Source organism: Ursus maritimus, unplaced genomic scaffold (assembly GCF_017311325.1).
Source record: "Ursus maritimus isolate PB19 unplaced genomic scaffold, ASM1731132v1 scaffold_3, whole genome shotgun sequence".
In the NCBI taxonomy this organism is placed as follows: domain Eukaryota; kingdom Metazoa; phylum Chordata; class Mammalia; order Carnivora; family Ursidae; genus Ursus; species Ursus maritimus.
This window is the reverse complement of record NW_024425563.1, coordinates 59,971,300-59,994,487: the sequence shown is the minus strand read 5'-3', so window position 1 is coordinate 59,994,487 and position 23,188 is coordinate 59,971,300.

The window sequence follows — 23,188 nt, the reverse complement described above, 5'->3', positions numbered from 1 at the left end:
TTAACGGATACACTATAACTGATGATTTATTTGTTAAGACATCCAAAACTTGTTTTAATCTTGCCCATTCCACCACATTCTCCCCAAATAAAATAGTAAGATAGAAAACAAAATATCTGTTTTTTCAACTCTGATCTAAATTCCTATATTTGATATCTGAGATAGTCATAAAGTAGCTTAATCATGATAACAGATGGTCAGATGAGATAAATTTAATTCAGCTCAATTATTTGTGGACAAAATTCTTGAATTTGAAGACATGGTGGTTAAACTTGACAGTTTTTCCAAAGACATCTCGGAGACAGAACCACTGTTAATAGAGAGTAAGATCCATGGACAGAGATCGCACTTGATTAAAATCATCCCCCCTCCAAAAAAAAAAAAAAAAGAAAGAAAAGAGTTTGATTCATTGTCGCTCCTATTAGCACACTTAGTACTAGTTTTAAGTTGTTTAACTTTTAAAAAGCACTAGATGTGAAACATATTCCTAAAAAATTTGAGTAAATTCTCACACTGCTTTCATGTGTTGTACAAGGCGGCAGAAGAGCCATACCGATGTACTGTAACATTCAGATACTGCTTCAAATTAAACCGATACACATATATTTTATTTTTAGTCACATGAAAAGGGATTCACGCCTTATGGTAACAGATACATATTTCATGAGGAAGTCCACTGAATGGAGATTTCTAACAAAACTTCTGGTATGGAATTCTTTACTGCATCCCACTGTATTAAATCCAAATGAAACTTCGTATTCATCAAAAGTATATAATTTTTCTAAAAGTGTATTATTTTGTATACCAAAACACCAACTATAGTAGCTATACTATACAATTATAACTAAACAGAGAATATATGTCAATTAAAATATAAGGAGTAAATATTAATAAACTGTGTAAATGAAATAAACATAATGTGTAATATTTCTTTCCTTTAAAATTCAAAATCATGATAGCTTTCAAGTATGTTTTTACTTGGTTTTATTCAATACCAGCGTGAGTCTGGAAATATGTTCTGTAGCATCTATTTTTAAAAACAGTAAATTTGAAATAGATACAGTTGAGGGGCACCTGGGCAGTGCAGTCTGTTAAGCATCCAGCTCTTGGGCCATCCTTTTTTATGGCTGCATAATATTCCACAGTGTATGTGTGTACCACATTTTTCTTGTCCATTTGTCTATCAGTGAACACTTAGGTTGCTTCCATATCTTGGCTATTGTAACTAACACTGTAACATAGGGGTGATATATTTTTTCAAATTAGTGTTTTTGTTTTCTTTGTTTAAATACTCAATAGTGGAATTATTGGATTATATGATATTTCTGTTTTTAATTTTTTTTGAGGAACCTCCATACTGTTTTCCACAGTGGCTGTACGTAACCTAAAGAAAGAGAAGTGTTACTAGAGATGATTCAGGATAAGGAATGCATTGGTCCAACACGTTAGGAGCCAAAGTCTCAGTTATGATCGATCAGCCAGTAGTTACAGACAATCTATGTATACATTTGTCTGAACTTATACCCTGTACAAGTATCTCTCTGCGGACTTCATGGATGTGGGGAGGGTCATGGACGGAGGAACTTTAGCCACAGTGAGAAATTCACCAAAGGCTCAAGATACTTGCATTCCACATCCTGGTAGTCACTGTTTCTCCCCAACCTTTGTCTCATTTTCCATCATAGAAACAAGACTAATAACTAATTTCTTTACGTTGCAAGGTAAAGAAAAGTTTTTTAAATTCACAGCATTTAATAAAGATAATGTGCTCTTTAATCCGCTCTTATCTATATTGATGAAATTAGTTTTAGCTGACTGAATTTATAATTGATTGTAAGACAGTTGTGTCATGGAAACCATAATCACTAGCTAATACACATGCTTCTTAGCAGAAAGAAAAAATAGATTCAAAATAGCTATTTTATCATTTCAGAAATATTTCACAGTATCGTCAGTGATGTATTTGCAAACTTGTAAGTAGATCCATCTTGATATGATAAAATTAGAACATGAGAAAATCAATGCCTTTATATGTGGCTGTTTCCAGGGAAATTCAGTAAGAGGAATATATTTAGAGTTTATTTTCCTGTGAGTAGACAAAATGGTTTGTTGCAGTTTTAAGATCTTACAAGGCTTATATAATAAAAATAATGAGATTTTACTGTTGGTGTTAGAGAAATATTGGTTAAATTTAGAACTACGTAGGAGGCAAAATTCAGACCACCTGTTATAATCAGAGTTGCAGTAAAGAAACTTTTTGCATTAGTTTGTATTGGCTAGGTAATAGAAAGAGATTACTCAAAATGTAATTTAAATAGAAAGGTATTAGTTAGAATGTAAATTTATTTTCCAATAGCAATTGGGTTTTTAAAGTTTTATCAGCTCTTAATGTTTCAAAATACATTCTACCTTGGTCTTACGGATCACATCTGTACAGTCTAAGCTAAATAAATTGAGGGGATCAAAGAAGTAGGTCTTTGTTCTAAGCTGCAATCACACTTCATCTTCAGAATAACATATTATTCTCATTGTGTGAAAGGACAAAATAGTGTTCAGGAAGTTAAAGTTTAGTTAAAGTCACACAGGTAATAAATGAAATCACCAGTATTTTAATAAATGTGTGCCTAATACTAATATCCATGTTATATAATACTTCAGAGCTAACCCTGACCTACCCAGTGGAGATATATTTCTCATTTGATCAAGTGACTCATTTTATTCTGAGATTAACTAGCCTGGAGAAAAGACCAAGAGAAGAATTCTTTAGACAACTTACTAGTAATTTTATGTTCATTGTTCACAATATATATGGAATTAATTTACCAACTGCCAGTGACAAAATTCTTTTTTTCTCCAAAGTTTTATTTAAATTCTGTTTAGTTAACATACAGTGTAATATTAGTTTTAAGTGTAGAATTTAGCGATTCCTCGCTTACATATAACAAAGTGCTCATCACAGGTGCACTCCTTAATACCTATCACCCATTCAACCCACCACCCCGCCCACCTCCCGTCTGGTAACCCTCAGGTTGTTCTCTATAATAAAGTGTCTGTTTCTTGGTTTGCCTCTCTCCCCCCTCCCTGTGTGCATTGTTTCTTAAATTCCACATATGAGTGAAATCATATAGTATTTGTCTTTCTCTGACTGCCTTATGTCGCTTAGCATAATATTCTCTAGCTCCGTCCATGTCATTGCAAATGGTAAGATTTCATTTTTTTTTATGGCTGAGTAATATTCCATTACACACACACACACACACACACACACCCCACATCTTCTTTATCCATTCATCAGTGAATGGACATTTGGGCTCTTTCCATAATTTGGCTATTGTTGATAATGCTGCTATAAACATTGGGGAGCATGTGCCCCTTCAAATCACTATTTTTGTATTCTTTGGGTAAGAGGATACAAAGCAAAATAAGAACTGCAATTGTTGGATCATAGGGTAGTTCTATTTTTAACTTTTTGAGGAACCTCCATACTGTTTTCCAGAGTGGCTGTACCAGCTCTCATTTCAGTGTAAAAGGAGTCTCTGCATCCTGGTAACACGTCTTATTTCCTGTATTGTCAATTTTCGCCATTCAGACTGGAGTGATGTGATATCTCATTGTAGTTTTGTTTTTATTTTTAGAGAGGGAAAGAGAGAATCCCAAGCAGGCTCCACACCCAGCACGGAGCCCAAAGCAAGGTTCCTTCTCACAACCCTGAGATCATGACCTGAGCGGAAATCAAGAGTCAGAGGCTTAACTGACTGAACTACCCAGGTGCCTCTCATTGTAGTTTTAATATGTATTTCCTTGATGATGAGTGATGTCGAGAATCTCTTCATGCATCTGTTAGCCATCTGGATGTATTCAGAAAAATGTCTGTTCATGTCTTCTGCCCATTCCTTAGCTAGATTATTTGTTTTTTGGGGTGTTGAGTTTGATAAGTTCTTTATAGATTTTGGATACTAACCCTTTATCAGATATGTCATTTGCAAAAATCTTCTCCCATTGTGAAGGCTGCCTTTTTAGTTTTGTTGATTATCTCCTTCACTGTACAGAAGCTTTTTATTTTGATGTAATCACAGTAGTTTATTTTTGCTCTTGTTTCCCTTGCCTCAGGAGACACATCTCGTAAGAAGTTGCTGTAGTTGATGTCAAAGAGGTTACTGCCCATGTTCTCCTCCAGCATTTTGATGGTTTCCTGTCTCACATTTAGGTCTTCTATTCATTTTGAATTTTTGTGTGTGTATAGTGTAAGAAAGTGGTGCCGTTTTATTTGTTTTCATCTTGCTGTCCAGTTTTCCCAACACCATTTGCTGAGGAGACAGTCTTTTTTTCCATCGTATATTCTTTCCTGCTTTGTCAAAGATTAATTGACCATATAGTTATGGGTTCACTTTTTGGTTTTCTGTTCTGTTCCACTGATCCACGTGTGTGTTTTTGTGCCAGGACCATACCGTCTTGATCACTACAGCTTTGTAATATAACTTAAGTCCAGAATTGTGATGCCTTCATCTTGGCTTCTCTTTTTCAAGATTGTTTTGGCTATTCAGTGTCTTTTATGGTTCCATATACATTTTAGTGTTGTTTGTTCTAGCTCTGTGAAAAATACTCATGTGTTTTGATAGGGATTGCATTGTATGTGTAGATTGCTTTGGATCATATAGACGTTTTATTTTGTTTCAAGTTTTTATTTAAATTCTGGTTAGTTAATACATAGTGTAATATTGATTTCAGGAGAATTTAGTGATTTATCACTTACATATAACTCCCACTGCTCATCACAAGTGCCCTCCTTAATGCCCATCACCTATTCAGCCCATTCCCCTGCCCACCTCTCTTCCAGCAACCCCTCAGTTTGTTCTCTATAGTTAAGAGTCTCTTATGGTATGCCTCCCTCTCTTTTTTTTTTTTTCCTTCCCCTATGGTCATCTGTTTGTCTCTTAAATTCCACATTTGAGTGAAGTCATACATTTGTCTTTGACTGACTTATTTTGCTTAGCGTAATACACTCTATTTCCATCCATGTCGTTGCAAATGGCAAGATTTCTTTCTTTTTGATGGCTAACTAATGTTCCTTTGTAACAATATTTGTTCTTCCAATTCACGAGTATGAAATGTTTCTTTCATTTCTTTGTGTCATCTTCAGTTTCTTTCATCAGTGTTTATAGTTTTCAGAGTACAGATCTTTTACTTCTTTCATTAAGTTTATTCCTAGGTATCTTACAGTTTTTGGTGCACTTGTAAATGGGATTGATTATTTGCGTTCTCTTTCTGCTGCTTCATTATTGGCGTATAGAAATGCAACGGATTTCTGTATGTTGATTTTGTATCCTGCAGCTCTACTGAATTTGTGTATCAGTTCTAACAATTTTTTTGTGGAATATTTTGGGTTTTCTATATAGAGTATCATGTCATCTGCAGAGTGAAAATTTGACTCCTTCCTTGCTGATTTGGATGCTTTTTATTTCTTTTTGTTGTCTGATTGCTGAGGCATGGACTTCCAGTACTATTTTAAATAACTGTAGTGAGTGGACATCCCTGTCTTGTTCCAGACCATAGAGGAAAAACTCTGTTCTTCCCCATTGAGGATGATATTTGCTGTGGGTTTTTCATATATGGCCTTCATGATGTTGAACTGTGTTCCCTCTATACCTACTTTGCTGAAGGTTTTTCTCATAAATGGATGTTATACTTTGTCAAATGTTTTATTTCATAAATTCCACCTGTGAATGAAATAATCTGGTAAAAGGTTAGCATCCAAAATCTATAAAGAATTTGTCAAACTTAACATCCAAAAAACAAATAATCCAGTTAAGAAATGGTCTGAAGACATGAACAGACATTTTTCCAAAGAAGACATACAGATGGCTAACAGATGCACGAAAAGACACTCAACATCATCAGAGAAATACAAATCAAAACCACAGTGAGATACCACCTCCCACCTGTCAGAATGGCTGAAAGTAACAACACAGGAAACCACAGATGTTGGTGAGGATGTGGATAAAGGGGAATCTTCTTACACTGTTGGTGGGATGCAAACTGGTAGAGCCACTGGAAAAACAGTAGGGAGGTTGCCCCAAAAGTAAAAAATAGAACTACCCTACAATCCAACAATTATACTACTAGATATTTACCCAAAGGATAAAAAATATTAACTCTTATTTAAATGTTTGGTAGAGTTCTCCTCTGAAGCCATCTGGTCCTGGGCTTTTGTTTCTTGGGAGAGTTCTACTGACTGATTCCATCTCTTTGCTGGTTATTGGTCTGTTCAAATTTTCAGTTTCTTTCTGTTTCAGTTTTGGTAGTTTATGTGTTTCTAGGAATTTATCCGTTTCTTCCTGGTTGTCCAATTTGTTGGCATATAATTTTTCATACTATGCTCTTATACTTGTTTGTATTTCTGGGGTGTTGGTTTTTATTTTCCTCTCTCATTTGTGATTTTATTTATTTGGGTACTTTCTCCTTTGTTTTTTTAAGTCTGCCTAGGTGTTTATTGTATTTTTTTTTTTCCCTAAGAACCAGCTCCCGGTTTCATTGATCTGTTCTACTGTTCCTTTTTAGTTTCCATATCATTTATTTCTGCTCTAATCTTTATTATTTCCCTCCTTCTGCTGGCTTCAGGCTTTGATTATTGTTCTTTCCCTAGCTCCTTTAGGTATAAGGTTAGGTTGTTTGAGATTTTTCTTGCTTCTTGAGGTAGGACTGTATTGCTATATACTTTCCTTTTAGGGCCACTTTGCTGCATCCCAAAAGTTTTCAACTATTGTGTTTTATTTTCATTTGTTTCCATGTATTTCTTTTTATTTCTTCTTCAATTTTCTAGTTGATCCATTCATTTTTTAGTAGCATCTTCTTTAACCTCCATGTATTTGTGGTCTTTCCAAATTTTTTCTTGTGATTGACTTCTAGTTTCATAGTGTTATGGTCAGAAAATATGCATGATATGATATCTCAGTCATTTTGTACTCGTTGAGGCCTGATTTGTGGCCTGGTATGTGATCTCTTCTGGAGAATGTCCCATGTGCTCTTGAATGTGTATTCTGCTGCATCAGGATGAAATGTTCTGAGTATGTCTGTTAAGTCAATCTGGATCAGTGTCTCATTCAAAGCCATTGTTTCTTTGTTGATTTTCTGCTTACTAATCTGTCCATTGATGTAAATGGAGGGTTAAAGTCCCCGATTATTGCCGTATTATTATCAGTGAGTTCCTTTAGGTTCGTTATAATTTAATATATTTGGGTGCTCCCATGTTGGAAGCATAAATATTTATAATTGTTAGATCTTTTTGTTGGATAGTCCCCTTTATAATGATTATAGTGCCCTTCTTCATCTCTTGTTACTGACTTTGCTTTAAAATCTAGTTTGTCTGATATGAATATTGCTCTCTGGCTTTCTTTTTACTTCCATTAGTATGACAAATATTTCTCCATCTCCTCACTGTCAACCTGCAGGTGTGTTTAGGTCTAAAATGAGTCTCTTATAGGCAGCATATAGATGGGTCTTTTTTTTTTTCTTTTTTTTTTAATCTTTCAGACACACTGTGTCTTTTGATTAGAGCATTTAGTCCATTTACATTCAGAGTAATTATTGATAGATATGTATTTAGTGTCATTTTATTACTTGTTTTGTTGTTGTTTCTGGAGATTTTCTCTGTTTCTTCTAATCTCTGTCACTTTTGGTCTTTCTTTCCCACTTAAAGAGTCCCCTTTAATACGTTTTGCAGGGCTGGTTTAGTGGTCATGAGCTCCTTTATTTTTTGTTTGTATGGTAAATCTTTATCTCTCCGTCTATTCTGTACAGTAGCTTTGCTGGACAGAGTATTCTTGGCTGCAGATTTTCCCCATTCAGCACATTGCATATATCATGCTACTGTCTTCTGGCTTGCTGAGTATCTGTGGAGAGAGCTGCTGCTAGCCTGTGGGTCTTCCATTGTAAGTTAGGGACTTCTTTTGTCTTGCTGCTTTTAGGATTTTTTCTTTATCACTATATTTTGCAAATTTAACTACAATATGTCTTGGTGTTGGCCTGCTTTTGTTGATTTTGGTGTGAGCTCTCTGTACTTCCTGGTGGATGTCATATTCCTTCCCCAGATTAAGGAAGTTTTCAGCTATTAGATCCTCAAATCTTCTGCTCCCTTTTCTCTCTTTTCTTCTGGGACTCCTAGGATACTAATGTTACTATGTTTGATGGTGTCACTGAGTTCTCTAAGTCTATTCTCATGATCCATAATTATTCTTTCTCTCTTTTGTTCAGCTTCATTATCTTCCATTATTTTATCTTCTATATCATGTATTTGTTCCTCCACTTCTTCCATCCTTGTGGTCACTGCATCCAGTGTGTTTCAGATCCCAGTTATTGCATTTTTCATTTCTGACTGTTTGGTTTTTAGTTCTTTTATCTTAGTGGTAAGGGTCTCTCTGATATCTCCATGCTTTTTTGAGTGAGTATCCTTATGACTCTTGCTTTAAATTCTCCATCTGGTATATTACTTTCATCTGTTTTGATTAGATCTCTGGCCATGACTTTTTCTTCTTCTTTCTTTTGGGATGAATTCCTCCATCTTTGCATTTTGTCTAAGTGTTGTTGGTTTTTTGTTTTTTGGGTTTTTTTTTTTTTTTTGGTACATTTTGTCTTAGTCTTTATCTTTTTCTCCGTGTTAGAAAAGCCTGTTTTGTTTCCAATGGCTTTTGAAAAAGAAGTGTTATAGTGTTCTGGGCCAGGTGCTTCAGGGAGTGTCTCTGGTGTGTGCTGCCTACCTCTGCCGCTGTGTTTTGGCTGTTCTGTCCCTGAGGCGAGTCATCTGCATAGGCTCTCCCTGCATGCGGTGGGCAATGTTTGGACCTTGACCAGAGCAAGACAAGTTTTAACTAGGTATGCTCTGGTCTGCTTGTTAAATGAGACCTGATGCTACTTCCACTTGAACTGAAGCCTTGCAGAACTCTATGGTCAGTAGATGTGATGGGGGAACAGAAGGCAAGCTGAGGACAAAGCAGAATCTGACACCCCACAACACCCCCTGCCATGGAATATATGTGACATTCCTCAGACACCCCTGGCTGCCCTAAAGCTAAGGAAAGGAAAAACAAATAGTTAACTTATAGAGATCACAATCCTGCAAGATCTGAGTCTCCCTCAGTTTACAAATGTCTTAGCAATTTATAAGAATAAAGCATTTCTATCAATAACCCAACTTCCAGAAGGAAATGTAGATACAATTAAATGTCCTTATAACCTGCAGCCCATTGACAGATACTTGAAGCAGGCAGAGTATAATGTTCCTCCAGGAAGTTCCCAACTATCTTCATGTTAATGCCTTGCTAGAGGGAAAAACAACCGTAACGTGACAATGGCAAGGCCTCAGGTATCCTGTGAGTCTTCTTTAACATACAAAACTCCTTTTGAAACCTCCCTTTTCCTTACCTCCCCCAACCCCATAGTATCTAATCAGCCACCCCTTACAACCCCAGTGCAGTGCGGCAGCTCTTTCTGCCCACGGGTCCTGTCCCCATGCTTTAATAAACCACTGTTTGGCACCAAAGACATCTCAAGAATTCTTTCTTGGTCATTGGCTCCAGGCTCCACCCCACTGAACCTCACCTATATTTCCAAAACCATATCAGCTGTGGCATGTGGGGGTGTTTCTGCTTGCCTTCTGGGAAAGAGGCCTTCTGCACTGGTCTTTAGGCACGCTTGTCTAGGAAAAACAGTACCGGCAGAGTGCAGAGGGGCAGGACTTAGTGTAAGCAGGTTAGGCAGCCAGTGTCAGTGCTGTGCTGTTTACTGAAGTTGATTAATGCTGCGGGGTAAGGGAGGGAAATGGTGCCAGCCAGTGCCTTTGTCCCTGCAGAGGGGTCCCTGTGCTTGCCACTCTCAGAGAAGCACTCCCAGAAAAGTGAATTATCTCTCGCCATGCATCCTAGGCACTTTTCAGATCACCGTTTTCATGCTGTCCATCTCTGGGCTGCTTGCTTGCCTGGAGCAGCATAGTGCACTTTGGGCTCTATCCCAGCCACATCTGGTGACTTTTAAAACTCCAAACTTTAGGGACGGGTTTTGGCAGGGGGCTGCACTGGTCTTCTGGGTGAGCGTCTCACTGCACTGGGACTGGTGCAGATTTAACCAGAAGGGCAGTTGTGCCAAAGTGCAGGGGCATGGGATTTGTGGCAAAGCAGGCTAGGCAGCCAGTATCTGGGTTAGCTGCCCTCAGCAGGTGTCTCTGCACCTGTGCGAAGGGGCAGGGGAGGGAAATAGTGCCCATGGCTCCTTTGTCATTGGAGAGCCATCTCTGCAAATGCCACCTCTCACAGATGTGCTCTGAGAAAAGTGAACAATTTTTCCCTGAGCACCTTAGACAATCCTTGAATTGTGCCATCTGCCCTGGGGCTGCTCGCCTGCCTTTTCTCCAAGAGCAGGGCAACCTCAGGGCTCTATCACGGCCAAGCTCGCCAACCTCTAAAATTTGTCTTTGAGCCTTGCTGATTGCGAAAATTCAGAAAAAACTCTCCTTTTCCCAGTCATTGGCTTTGGGTAAGTGTTTTCCTTGTGCACATCCTGTATGCTCCACTCTTATTTTTCTCTGCAACCAGGGCTCTCTCTCCTACACAGCACCCACCATCCTTTCTCCCCCAAACCATGTCTCCACACTTCCTACCTTCCCCAGTGTGTCCTCTTCTCTCCCTCTAGTTGTGCAGTTAGTTCTGTGAGTCCTCAGATCGATTCCTTGGGTATGCAGAATGATTGCATAGTTATCTAGCTGTGTTTGAGAGATGAGGCAAGCCTAGGATCCTCCTTCTAACCCCGCAATCTTGGCTCTTCTGTCCACTGGTGACAAGTTTCTAAAAATCAACCAATTCTATATGAGTTGTCCACACATCACCTTTTCATACTGGCCACAGGTCTGATCCATCAGTTGGACCAAATGGTTGAGGTTTTAATGGTTTAGATCATTTTTAGTAAACATAAGGCACTCTAAATCTTACATAGATAAATTTGTCACCAGGTTTTTTGATGTCATCTTTATCCTTTTATATGTATATTTTTAAATACAGCACTCCTGGCTAACATATCCTCCCCAGGTTATTAGAATACTATACGGAAGAAGAAGCAAAATATACGAGGCTAATACAGTAACTAAATTGAATGCCAAAAAAAAATAGCAAAGTTGTACATTTTTATAGCAAGATACAAGTAAAACAATATGATGATACCCATTTATAACTTTTGGCAGAGTTTCCATATAACAATTTCTGGTTGATGTTGCTCTCTGACCAAGAGGTAAATTCCATCTTTGCTTTCCATTTTTTCTTGAGGCAATGACATCACCACACTCCTTTATAGTAAACATACATTTGTCTGCATTCCTTGTCTGGTCTAATTACAATCCACCGACCTCTTCTCTTCCTGGACAGAGCTGTTAATCCAAAGGTGGGCATGTGAACAAGCAGCACAAAAAAAGGCACCTCTTTCTCTTGGATGGAACTTTAAGTTCCTGTACTAAGCCTACAGATAACTTGTCAAGGGAACAAAGGGAAAATACCAGAAGCAAAGTCCAGAGGAAGGAAGGGTTAAGGGCAGGGGTTGGGAGGAGAAGGAGAAAGAAAGGAAGAGAGAGAAAGAGAAAGATGCAGATAAGACCAATAACTGGATTCTTGGATCTAGGCATCTGTAAACTCAGTAACTCACTGACTCTTCTGGGCTATTTAGGTTATATACCCAGAATTTTTCTTAGTCTAGTTGAGTTGGATTTCTGTCATTTCTAACTGAAAAATGTTATGATTAATTTTTCCTTCTGTCATATGGAATTTATTTTTAACTATGGCTTACATAATTATGCTGTTACTTTGATGTGGTAATCTGTTACATTTTGAGAGTAATAATAAAACTAGAATTATTATATTTATGATTGATACTGTCATAGCTAATATTTACGTAGTATTTTGTAACTTCATATATATTATCTCATTCAATCCTTGTAAAAATCCTGTCATTTTGGTGCTATTATTATCTCTATTTTTCAAAGTGAGAAAGATTAGGTACAGAGGGGTCAGTAAATTTTCCCAGGGTCAACCACCTGGCAAGCATCAAAACTAGGATAAAAATGTAGATAGTTTGGATTTAAAATCTATTCTGTAAACCAATGAGCAATGCTCTTTTTTAACAGTTTTTGTTAACAAAAGAGAGAGAGATCTTCCCTGACATTAACTTCTTTGTGTAATTATTCCAAACTTTCTTTACACATTAACAAAGTCTTTCTTCTCCCTCATCAGAAGCATGGTGTGGGGCACCTGGGTGGCACAGTCGATTGGGCATCTGACTGTTGGGTTTGGCTCAGGTCTGATCTTGGGGTCTTGAGGTCAAGCTCCGAGACAGGCTTCATGCTGAGCGAGGAGTCAGCTTGAGTTTCTCTGTCCCTTTCCCTTTGCCCTTCCCCCCCGCCCCGCTCCCCCTTTCTCTCTAAAGTAAATAAATAAATCTTAAAGAAAAATGCATGGTGTGATGCACCTTCTCTTTTTTTATTATAAAAGCATGTTTTTCTGTCAAACTTCATTTGAGTCTTAATCAACATTATTTTTCTTTCTTTCTATCTATTATCTATCTATCATCTACCTATCTATCATCTATATCTTTATCAGGACATGACAGCTTTGAAGAGCTTGTGATGAGTACTGTGTAGTGAAACTTCCCTCTAGAATAGATATTTAGCAGACTTTAAACTTCATCTAATATATTTTTTTGACACGATGAGCCGCATAAACATCTCTGCGTGGGCCTCAATATTTAACAAGTGAGTTTATACCAGCACCTAAAGGAAAGGGTGAGGAGGAGAATTTCTATTTGGAATTAGTATGATAGAGGAAATTTTTCTCTGTCATTCAGTTTCCTGGAGAATGTTCCTAGCTGACATGCTAACTTCATTATAATTTAATTCCACTACTCTGAGCTAATCAAATCTAGGATCTCTTTGGCAGAGACCAGGGTTCATAAAGAGTCACTTGAATTTCTTCTTGGAAGTTAAAAAAAGGCTCTAGAAATGTGCTTCCATTATCATTAAGGAGAAAAGAGTCATTACTTTTCTATCTTATGCTATCTACCCAAATCCTGATAAAGAGAATCAGACATAGAGATGAATCTCAGAGAATAAAAAATACCGTGTGAGCTGCTATTTGTGGCTATATGTGTGAAAACCCTATGCAGGGGCTCTCAATATGGTGAAGTCAAGCTGGGATTTGACTACCATTCAGGTGGTTGACCAGAAACGTAACAGTCAATTAGACTTCTCCCTTTTCCACCTCAACCTTCCCTGCTTTATGTAATAAATTCCTATGTCTCTTACACACTACCTTCCTGAAAAATTAAGAGAATTATATTCTTTCTTATGTATATTAAGATATTTGGGTAAAATAACCCATGAGTCTTAGTATATTGTCTAAAATATTAATAATACTCAACAAATGTTATATGTCATATAGTAAATGACTACCTCAAATTTTTCCAAAAAATTTTTGACACAATGTTACATTAGTTTCAAGTGTACAGCATAGTGAATGGACAAGTCTATACATTATACTATGTTCAACACAAGTGTAGCTACATCTGTTACCATACTATACTATTACAATACCATTGACTGTATTATCTACGCTGTGCCTGTTATCCCCATGACTTATTCTATAACTGGAAGCTTGTACCTCCCACTCCACTTTACCCATTTTGCCTATCCCTCTCACTCTCTGGCATCCATTAGTTCTATTTATTTACAGTCTGATTCTGCTTCTTGATTGTTCATTCATTTGTTTTGTTTTTAGATTCCATGTATGAGTGAAATCATATGGTATTTATCTTTCTCAGTCTGATTTATTTCACTTACCATAATACCCTGTAGGTCCATCCATATTGTCTCAAATGACACAATTTCATCCTCTCTTATGGCTGCATAATATTCCATTGTGGTGTGTGTGTGTGTGTGTGTGTGAGCGAGCGCGCGTGTGTATCACATCATCCTTGTCCATTTGTCTACGGAATGACACTTCGCTTCTATATCTTGGTTATTGTAAATAATACTGCAATAAATACATGGGTACAGGTATCTTTTTACACATTGAATATATCATGCCAGTCCTTTCTGGCCTGCCAGGTCTCTGTGGACAGGTCCAGCCTTATGTGTCTACCCTTCTAGGTTAAGGACCTCTTGGCCTGAGCTGCTTTCAGGATTTTCTCTTTATCTCTGAAATTTGCAAGCTTCACTATTACATATGAAGCTGTTGACCTATTTTTGTTGATTTTGAGGGGTATTCTCTGTGCCTCCTGGACTTGAATGCCTATTTCCTTCCCCAGATTAGGGAAATTCTCAGCTATAATTTTTTCAAATAAACCTTCTGTCCCCCTCTTCTGCTTCTCATCTTCTGGGACCCCTGTTATCTGGATATTATTTCACTTTATGCAATCACCGAATTCTCTAAGTCATCATGGTCTAATTGATTTCTTTCTCTCTTCTTTTCACCTTCTTTATTTTCCATCATTTTATCTCTGCATCACTGACTCTTCTGCCTCATTCATTCTCATTTTTATAGCTTCTATTTAGGACTTCATCTAGGTAATAGCATTTTTAATTTTGGACTGACTAGATTTTAGTTCTTTTATTTCTACAGTAAAGGATTCTCTAGTCTCCTATGCTTTTTTTCAAGCCCAGCTAGTATCTTTATAATTGTTGTTTTAAATCTATACTTACTTCTTACTTGTATCCTTATTGATTAAACCCCTGGCAGTGAGTACTACCTCCTGTTCTTTGTTTTGGGGTGAATTTCTCCATCTTGTCATTTTTTCCAGGAAAGAAAGGAAGGAAGAAAAGTACAATCTGCTGTTGTGTTTTGGCTGCTCTTTCCCACTGGTCCATCCTTTACAGAGTTACTCCTTGCTTTAGTGGGGAGTGTTGGGACCTTTAACTAGGTGTGTTTTGATTTATTTGTCAGGATAAATCTGTAAAACAAAAAAGAAAAGAAAAGAAGGAAAAGAAGAAGAAAAAAAAAACCTGATCCAAGACAAAAGGAAAAGGAACAAAAATACAAACAAACAAACAAAAACCTATAAACCTGATTCCAAAGAATAAGAAAGAGAGAAGGAAAAAAGAGTAAGGAAAGAAGAAAAGAGGAAAAAAAAAAATAAGCCTGATTCATAAAATAAGAGAAGGAAACAAACCAACAAATGGACAAAAAAATTATAAGCCTGATAGCAAAAAAGAAAAGAAAAGAAATACATACATACACATATATATAAAAGGTAAAAAAAAAAAAAAGAAAGAAATAGAAAAATAAAAAATTTAAAAATTTAAAAAATTAAGAACAGAGAAAAAAAAAAAAGAAGTAAGCCTGGTCCTATTTTTTCAGAGGCTGTTTTGGAGCATTCTTTAATCAGTAGACTTGGTAGATGCGGGGCCTGTGTTGGTCTTCTGAGGGAGAGGCCTTCTGGGCTGGCTCACTTCCCTCCTAAGGATGCCCCTGCCAAGCCAGAGGGCAGCGCTTACTGTGGGGACTCCAGCGTCCACTGGAGGCGCTGTGTTTCTCTCCGGATTGTGACTGGGCTGGGGCGAGGGGGGGAGGGGCGTGGAGGAGGAAGAATACGGTGTCACCCCGCCCACTTGGCCCTGGGGAGGGGAACTCCTGGCCTCCGCTGTTCAGGGGCCCTCTCAGAAAAGTGAACAATCTCCTATGTCTGGGTTTTTGTCAGTTCCCTGCCCTTAATCTGCCTGTGCCCGGGGCGTGGGTTTGCCCAGAGCCACAGATGTCCCGTATTTTATCTCTGGCCAGTGGCCCGGATTCAGAACTCCAAGTTCTAAGGGGCCTGGCAAGGTGTGGGCCCACTCCTGTCCCCCAAAAGAGAGCCTCGCAGCTCCATCCTGACGGGCAAAGCTGTGGCACAATGCTCACACACCATATGACTCAGTTCTGCCCGTGGAAAGCAGTTGCCGGGGCCTTGAATCCCCTGTGGCAGACGGTGGGAAGCAGCAGCCAGGTTATCTGCAGTCGGCCTGGGTTTCTGTTCTCTGCTCATTTCTGTCCCAGAAAAGCAGCTTAAGCCTATTGTGACTCACAGCAAAAAGTTGTTAAGAGGTTTTCTGCCCTCTGTGCACACCTCTGACCCTGCCGTTGATTGCTGCTCGGTGGTTCCTGGCTGGTCTTTTGTCCTTGGAGAGGCAAAATAGGCTCTTCCAAATGTACTCAGGGAAGGGGAGCAATGTCTCCCAGCGTGACCCAGGGGGTCTCCTCCCTGCTGTTTACTGTGCGATCCCTACCTGCTGGAAATTCTCCCACTTTCTCCCTCTCCTTGACTTTGCTCCACAAAAAGGTCCCTCCCCTTCACGGCCTATGGCTTTCCTCTCCCCCAATTGATGGCTCCAAACCTTGTATCTGCCGCATTCTCTCCCTCCAGATGGGCAGATTGTTTTCTTAATTCTCAGATCTTGTTCAGAACGGTTGGATGTTGACCTAGCTGTGTTTGAAGGACAGGGAAAGCTCAGGGTCCCCCTACTACTCCACCATCTTAACCTGTTTCCACCTTGTGTTTTTCAGGGGTGCATGTATCTTTTTGAATTAATGTTATCATTTCCTTTGGAATTATTGGATCATATGATACTTCTATTTTTAATTTTTTTTTAAAGATTTTATTTATTTACTTGACAGACAGCCAGCGAGAGAGGGGACACAAGCAGGGGGAGTGGGAGAGGAAGAAGCAGGCTCCCAGCAGGGAGCCCCATGTGGGGCTCGATCCCAGGACTCCGGGATCACGCCCTGACTGGAAGGCAGACGCTTAACGACTGAGCCACCCAGGCGCCCCTCTATTTTTAATGTTTTGAGGAAACTCCAAACTGTTTTCCACAGTGGCTGTACCGATCTACATTCCCACCAACAGTGCATGAGGGGTTTTTGTTGGTGGTGGTCCACATCCTCACCAACACTTGTTATTTCTTGTCTTTCTGTTTTAGCCATTCTGATGGGCATAAGGTGACATCTCATTGTGGTTTTAGTTGCATTTCCTTGATGATTAGTGATGTCGAACATTTTTAACATGTATCTTTTGGCCATTTCTGTATCTTCTCTGGAAAAATGTATATTCAGGTTCTCTGCCCATTTTTTAATCAGATTTTTCTTTCGGTGTTGAGTTGTATCTTTTTTTTTTTTTTTCCAATTCTTTTCTCAAAACCCCATATCAAGTTACTGATGTACTACTTATAAATATCATCTTTCTTTAAAAAGCCAAACTCGTGGTTTATAGTTCTCCTGTTGAGCCCTAATGTGTGTGTGTGTGTGTGTGTGTGTGTGTGTTTATCAATCTATCTACCCACCTACCTGCCCGCCTACCTGCTTATCTACCTACCTCCCTACCATCATTTTCTGAGTATCCATGTAGTCATAATTTCACAAATTTTTTATGATTCAATTTTTGTATCATAATCTGAAATTATCAAATTATTTCATTTGTTATAGCAATTTTTTTTACTATACAAGATAACAAGTGTTCTAAATTTTTAAAAGATTTTAAAATATTAACCAGAATTAATAATAAAATTAGTAGAAGTCATGAGGGGTATTTCAAATAATTTAATTGTTGAGCATTGAGTTAAGCTTTGTCACATGAAGATAAGTCTTTTAATTTGATTTATTGAGAATCCTGTGGGGGTTTTTTTAAAGATTTTTTTTTTTTTATTCGTTTGAGAGAGAGAGAGAGATTGAGGGAGGAAGAGAGAGAGGGAAAAGCAGACTCCCCATGGAGCAGGGATCCTGACTAGGGGCTCCATCCCAGGACCCAGGGATAATGACCTGAGCTGAAGTCAGATGCTTAACCGACTGAGCCACCCAGGTGCCCCGAGAATCCTGTCTTAAACATAGGCATTAACTATGCTTAGCAATTGAAAGTATACTACAAAATTTTGTCCTGGAAGAACTAATGAAAACACTTTTACCTCATCAAGACTATACTCAAACCCTCAGGTTGTGTTTCAAAAAACTCAATCCCAAAATACAGCAGTCTATCCTTTGAATGTATTTTGTTAATTCCTGTGAATCTCTTTTCATTTCAAACTTAGAAATTTAATAATTAATAATATTTATTAAATACAATTCTGGGAAGGCCAAACATTAGATATTTCTCACACAACTATGTCATATATTTTTCTTACTTAAAAGTGAAAGAGAAATAGATTTAAAACAATCACACTACGGGTATATTTAGGTACGCAGTAGACATTTACAACTCTTTTTCAAAGAAGACTTTTTATTAATGATTTCCTCGTGCATGATGTTTAGTCCTTATCTGAAACCATAAATGATTGACACACATGGCGCTTTCTATTATTTGGAAGGCATAATGCCTTTTGACATAGGAGATGATTCCTTTCTGCAGTTTCTTAAGAAAAATAAAATCCAGTCACTGATGTGACGTCGGTGTTTGTTGTGGAAGCTGAGACCTGTAAAGTACCAGTAAGCAACAGCATACTGAGATGTCCTGGTTGGGGTCAGAGTTGAGGGCAGTTTGCCACAGTGTGAACAACAGAAGAATTTATTTTCCATAGAGCTTGTAAAAAATAATATACAACTTGAAACCAACTAAAAGTCGATCTGCTTTGTATTATCACCCTGTGCTAGCAATTCTGAAATACGTCAGTGATAAAATAGTCCTTCCCTTTGGGACAGATTGCTTTCTTTATATCCCTCACCATGACAGTACACCACAGTCAGTATGTATTTGGAAATATTTTATTATTCAAAATATTTATGTGAATCCATCATTAAGGGTCAGCCCATCCACCTTCCTTCTACTTTGATCTAACAATAGTGTTAACATTTAATTGTACTAAAGATAACCCCCTCTTTTCCTTATTTTCATGCACTATCTTTGCAAATTAAATGAATGAAAAATGACATACCACTTAGTTTACATGTCTCTGGATCATAATGAGGTTAAACATTTTATGTAGTTATTCAAGAGCACAGAGAATCTACCTGATGAGAAAAATCAGTTACTCCAAGCCCTGCACAAATAGCAGGGTGACCATGGATGGGATGTTCTTCCTCATCCCTCTTCAGATCTTCATTGTGAGTTTTCAGGGTATTGGTAATTGCTCCTTATTCTCAGCCAGATATAATCCATGTATGAATGAAGCCAGAGGGAATAAACTTGGAGTTGAGCAAAAGAGTTTCTTCTCACACATACCAAGGCTTATTCCTTTGACCTTAATATTGGTTTCCTACAAGAATTGAATTCTTCAGACACCACTGGACAACCTGTTCACAAAGGAAAGCCAGGCTGACTAGAGTTCACTGCAGAAAGAGAGAACAGCACTAGGATGATCTTAACAGTGTCTTAGGAGAGGTGAGTCAGAGAAGAATATTTATAGAATTTGGAGGCTTGTGTTCAAGAGATTTAAGTTGAGTCTCTCGAGTAGGGAACTGCTTGGGACTAGGCCAAGATTCTGACATAATAATTTGACTGGTAGACACAGTAAGGTAAGGCTCCAGTGGTGCCCTGTGAGTCTAACTGGGCAGACACTGTTCCTGGGAACACCAAGTGTTTAAAAAACATGACTTTTGATACCCTTAGGGGAAAAAAAACAGGACTTCTCTTTTATGCCATAATTTTGATCACTTTTAAGGCATCGAACTTCACATGCAACAGTTTCTAACTTGTTCTGAAGTCGTCTGACCCCCAATCCCTACCTTGTGGATCCTATAATAGTCTGCTTCACAAATGTATATGGTCTATTAATACATTCAAAATAGATTCTAGAGCATGTGATTTGGCAGTCTGCTTGTTGTAAGTTTGAGCATGGGCTTTGGATTGGGAGGATTGGAGTTAAACTTTCAAGGTCGCTACTTACTGGCTAAGTCAACTGGTCCTCTGGGAATCAGTATCCTCACCTATTATGTGAAGGTAATAAAGTGTTTAATTTTTTTCTTAAGATAAAAAAAATAGTATGCAATAAAAATAGTAGAGAATTGAATGTTGAATTTGAAAAAAGACTTTCAAGAATTGCCTAAAAAGTAAAGAAAACTAAAGACATTGCAAACTAAGTATTCAATGCTTTAACACATAAACCTGGGAGGGGCACACTTCGCTATGTCAAAACACTGTGAGACAAAACCAAAAGTGAATGATAAATTTAGATTCTGAAAATCAATATGTAAAATTCCAACATACTATATTCATATCATGAATAAAGAAGACTTAAGAAACACTTCCACTTATACAGTCAATTGACTTTCATCAAAGGAACTGAATCATTTGTACGAGGAAAGAAAAATCTTTTCAAGAAACGGTACTGGAATATCCATAAGAAATAAAATGAATTTCAGTTCCAACTTCACACCAAACAATCATAGTGTTAAAAAATAGTGTCTGCAAGAAAGGTAAAACAGTTGATCTAGTAAAAACAAATTTTCTTCTTTTTCTGAATGGCTCTAAAGCAGAAATGAGAAAATTTCAGATGTTATTGCCTTGACATAGATGGACCAAAGAATCAGATCTTGCTCTACTTGTCAAGGGAAGATACAGTTCCATATCCACTAAGGTATTGACATCGTCTTAAACCAACCTATTTATTGTTTCCAAAGCATTAAAGAGGAATCCAAATGGGTTTCTTCCAGTTACATCAGTCTAGAGGATAAAATGCCCTTATTTTTCTGGGATCCTTCTCTGGATCCAGTACTAGAAAAATACAAGTGACAAATGCCAGCCAATCACTTTCAATTTATTTTATCCTTCCTACCCAATAACAAGGTATTTTTCCTCTTTTAAGTATCTGGTCTTGAGGGATTACCACCATTTGGCCAGATGAGGGGATTAGGGAAGATTAAGATAATCTGTTTCAATTGTGCTGGTAAATTTAGTGGCTTTCTTTCACAAAGTATATTATTTCAAGACGTGGCGAGTTTCAGGTTGACTGTGTTGAAAGAACCAGACCAGCATCTCTGGCGAGGCCTTGGGACTAAGGTGCTAAAGCATCAGACACTGATCCTGAGGGCAAGTGTGGGGATCTAAATAGGGGATTCAAAAGGAATAGTGATGACAACTCATAAATCCAGGAAGACTGAACAAAATGTAGACTAGGCAGGATAGAACAATTCCTTCACTTCGGAGGGGATGAGACGCTCAGGATCACTCCCAGGTGACTTCACAAAGAATGGGGAGAGACCAGCAGAAATTACAGAAGGAACCAGTGCCAGAAAAATGTTGGTGCTAAAGCAGATACTTCAAAAAGAACTCCAGCACAACAACTAAGGCAGAAGCTCCATTGTTAGACCTCCGTATACATGGCAGGAGTGGGGAACAGGGCGGGGTGCGGGGCACAAGGTCTGCAGTGTGGGAATAAACTTGAATCTGTGACCACACATGGAAAAGGCAATGGGTTGTCATCTTCTCAACCACTCTACCTGAATCCATCTTAGTTTTCGTTAGGTCTCCAGGAAGGTCAAAAATGCATAGTCTTAAATTTATATTCCTTAACTCTCAGCAATGTTGCTGTCCTGTTCTTCTGCCTTATCATCTGTGCTGGTGAAGGTGGATTCAGTAGTATGTTTCATGATCTTTTTCATCAGCCTGCCCATAAACCTTAGAACTCCTTTTAAAAGTATGATTTAAAATCCATATTCATCACATTTGCCTGTTCATCACGTTCATTCCTTTTATGGATCCTTTTTTTGGCATGAAGTCTAAGAAATCTTTGTTTAGTCTTAGCTTAAGATTGCTATGCACTACCCCCATCTGAATCCAAACTTCTTGGGGTTGGAGCCCCGGAATTGACAGGGTAAACAAGTATCTGGGTTGACATTAGGGAAACCAATGTTTCAGAGTGTAGTTAAATGACATGAGAGAAGATGGGGAGATAGTGAATAAATGAAGCAAACTCAGTCAGAGGATAACCTGGAGAAATGCCACAGAACCAGGGACTAGCTTTCTTGGTCCCCTTTTAGTTTCTGGCTTGCTTTCTTTTGGCTGATCTCCTGATCAGTTTTTCTCTTTGGAAGGCAAAGTTCCACTGAAACAGCAAGGCCCCGAGCCCCCAGTTGTTCCTCGTAAGATTTACTACTTGACATGCTATCTCACCAGGAGAAAAGTGACCACAGAAGAGTGCCAGAAAACATTAAAAATCTGTTCAATTCTCCTTAGGCCCGGGGACCCTTCAAAAGCATGTAGATCTGAAGCTAGACTCAAGGAGAAAGGAACTCTTCTAGCCTCTCTTTCTCTATTGGCCTTTAGATTCATTTTCCTCCCTGAAAAGGTACAGGGGAAAGAAGGTGGGGTTTGGAGGGATTATTAAGGTAAGAGAAAAGCAGAATCCTGATTTTTCCACCTGAGGCCAAGTCTAGAAAGAAAGAATTGGATTCTGCCAGACTCTTCAGATAATGTTGACGGAAGGTGTTTAACTACCTCTGTCTAAAGGTGGAGTAGGTCCATTGCCTAAGATTGTTCTAGCCTACAGAAAATTACCAAGTAGTCTGTAAACTGAGGCAGAATTAGAACCTTCTGACAAGGATTCGATCCCTTGAATGGGAAAAGATCTTAATGAGAAAGACAATCTCCCCAGACTATTATGCGAAAATGTTGGTTTTGAAAAGGAATGACTATGTTCCTAGCAAAATCCAGTATTGGCAACATATTTGTCAGTTGTTTTTTATCCTTGTAACATTCAACCATTTAAATATTCTTCTCTTTTAATAACTCCAGTGATTAATTCATTTGTTGCCATTAAATGACAAAAGCACAAGACTAAGCCTTGAATGCAGAACATTAAATCCTATGCTCATGGGGAAGAAAGAGCACTCACTATGTGGTTGGCACGGCGGCTTTCATTTCTGTGCTTCGATTTCAACTCTGGGTTGCAGCAATCATCATTACAGCAATGCCATTTAGCCTACCCAACCACCAGGGGAAAGGATACCACAGTGCCTTAGAAAGCAGTGACCCAAGACATCCCTTACGACTGAGGGCTTTAGCTATACGTGGCTCGCAGGAAACGTACCGCAAGCCTGTTTGCAAGAGGGTGAGCTAAGAAAAATACTGGTGCTTATGAACAGTCGTGATTATCACTGTTGACAGAACAGTTTTAATGCCACGTCGTCAAAAAATGACCCTGGGAATCCTTTCTACCATTCCATGTGAGGCCCCTAGGCAAACACTGTAGTTAAAAGTAACTTTGACA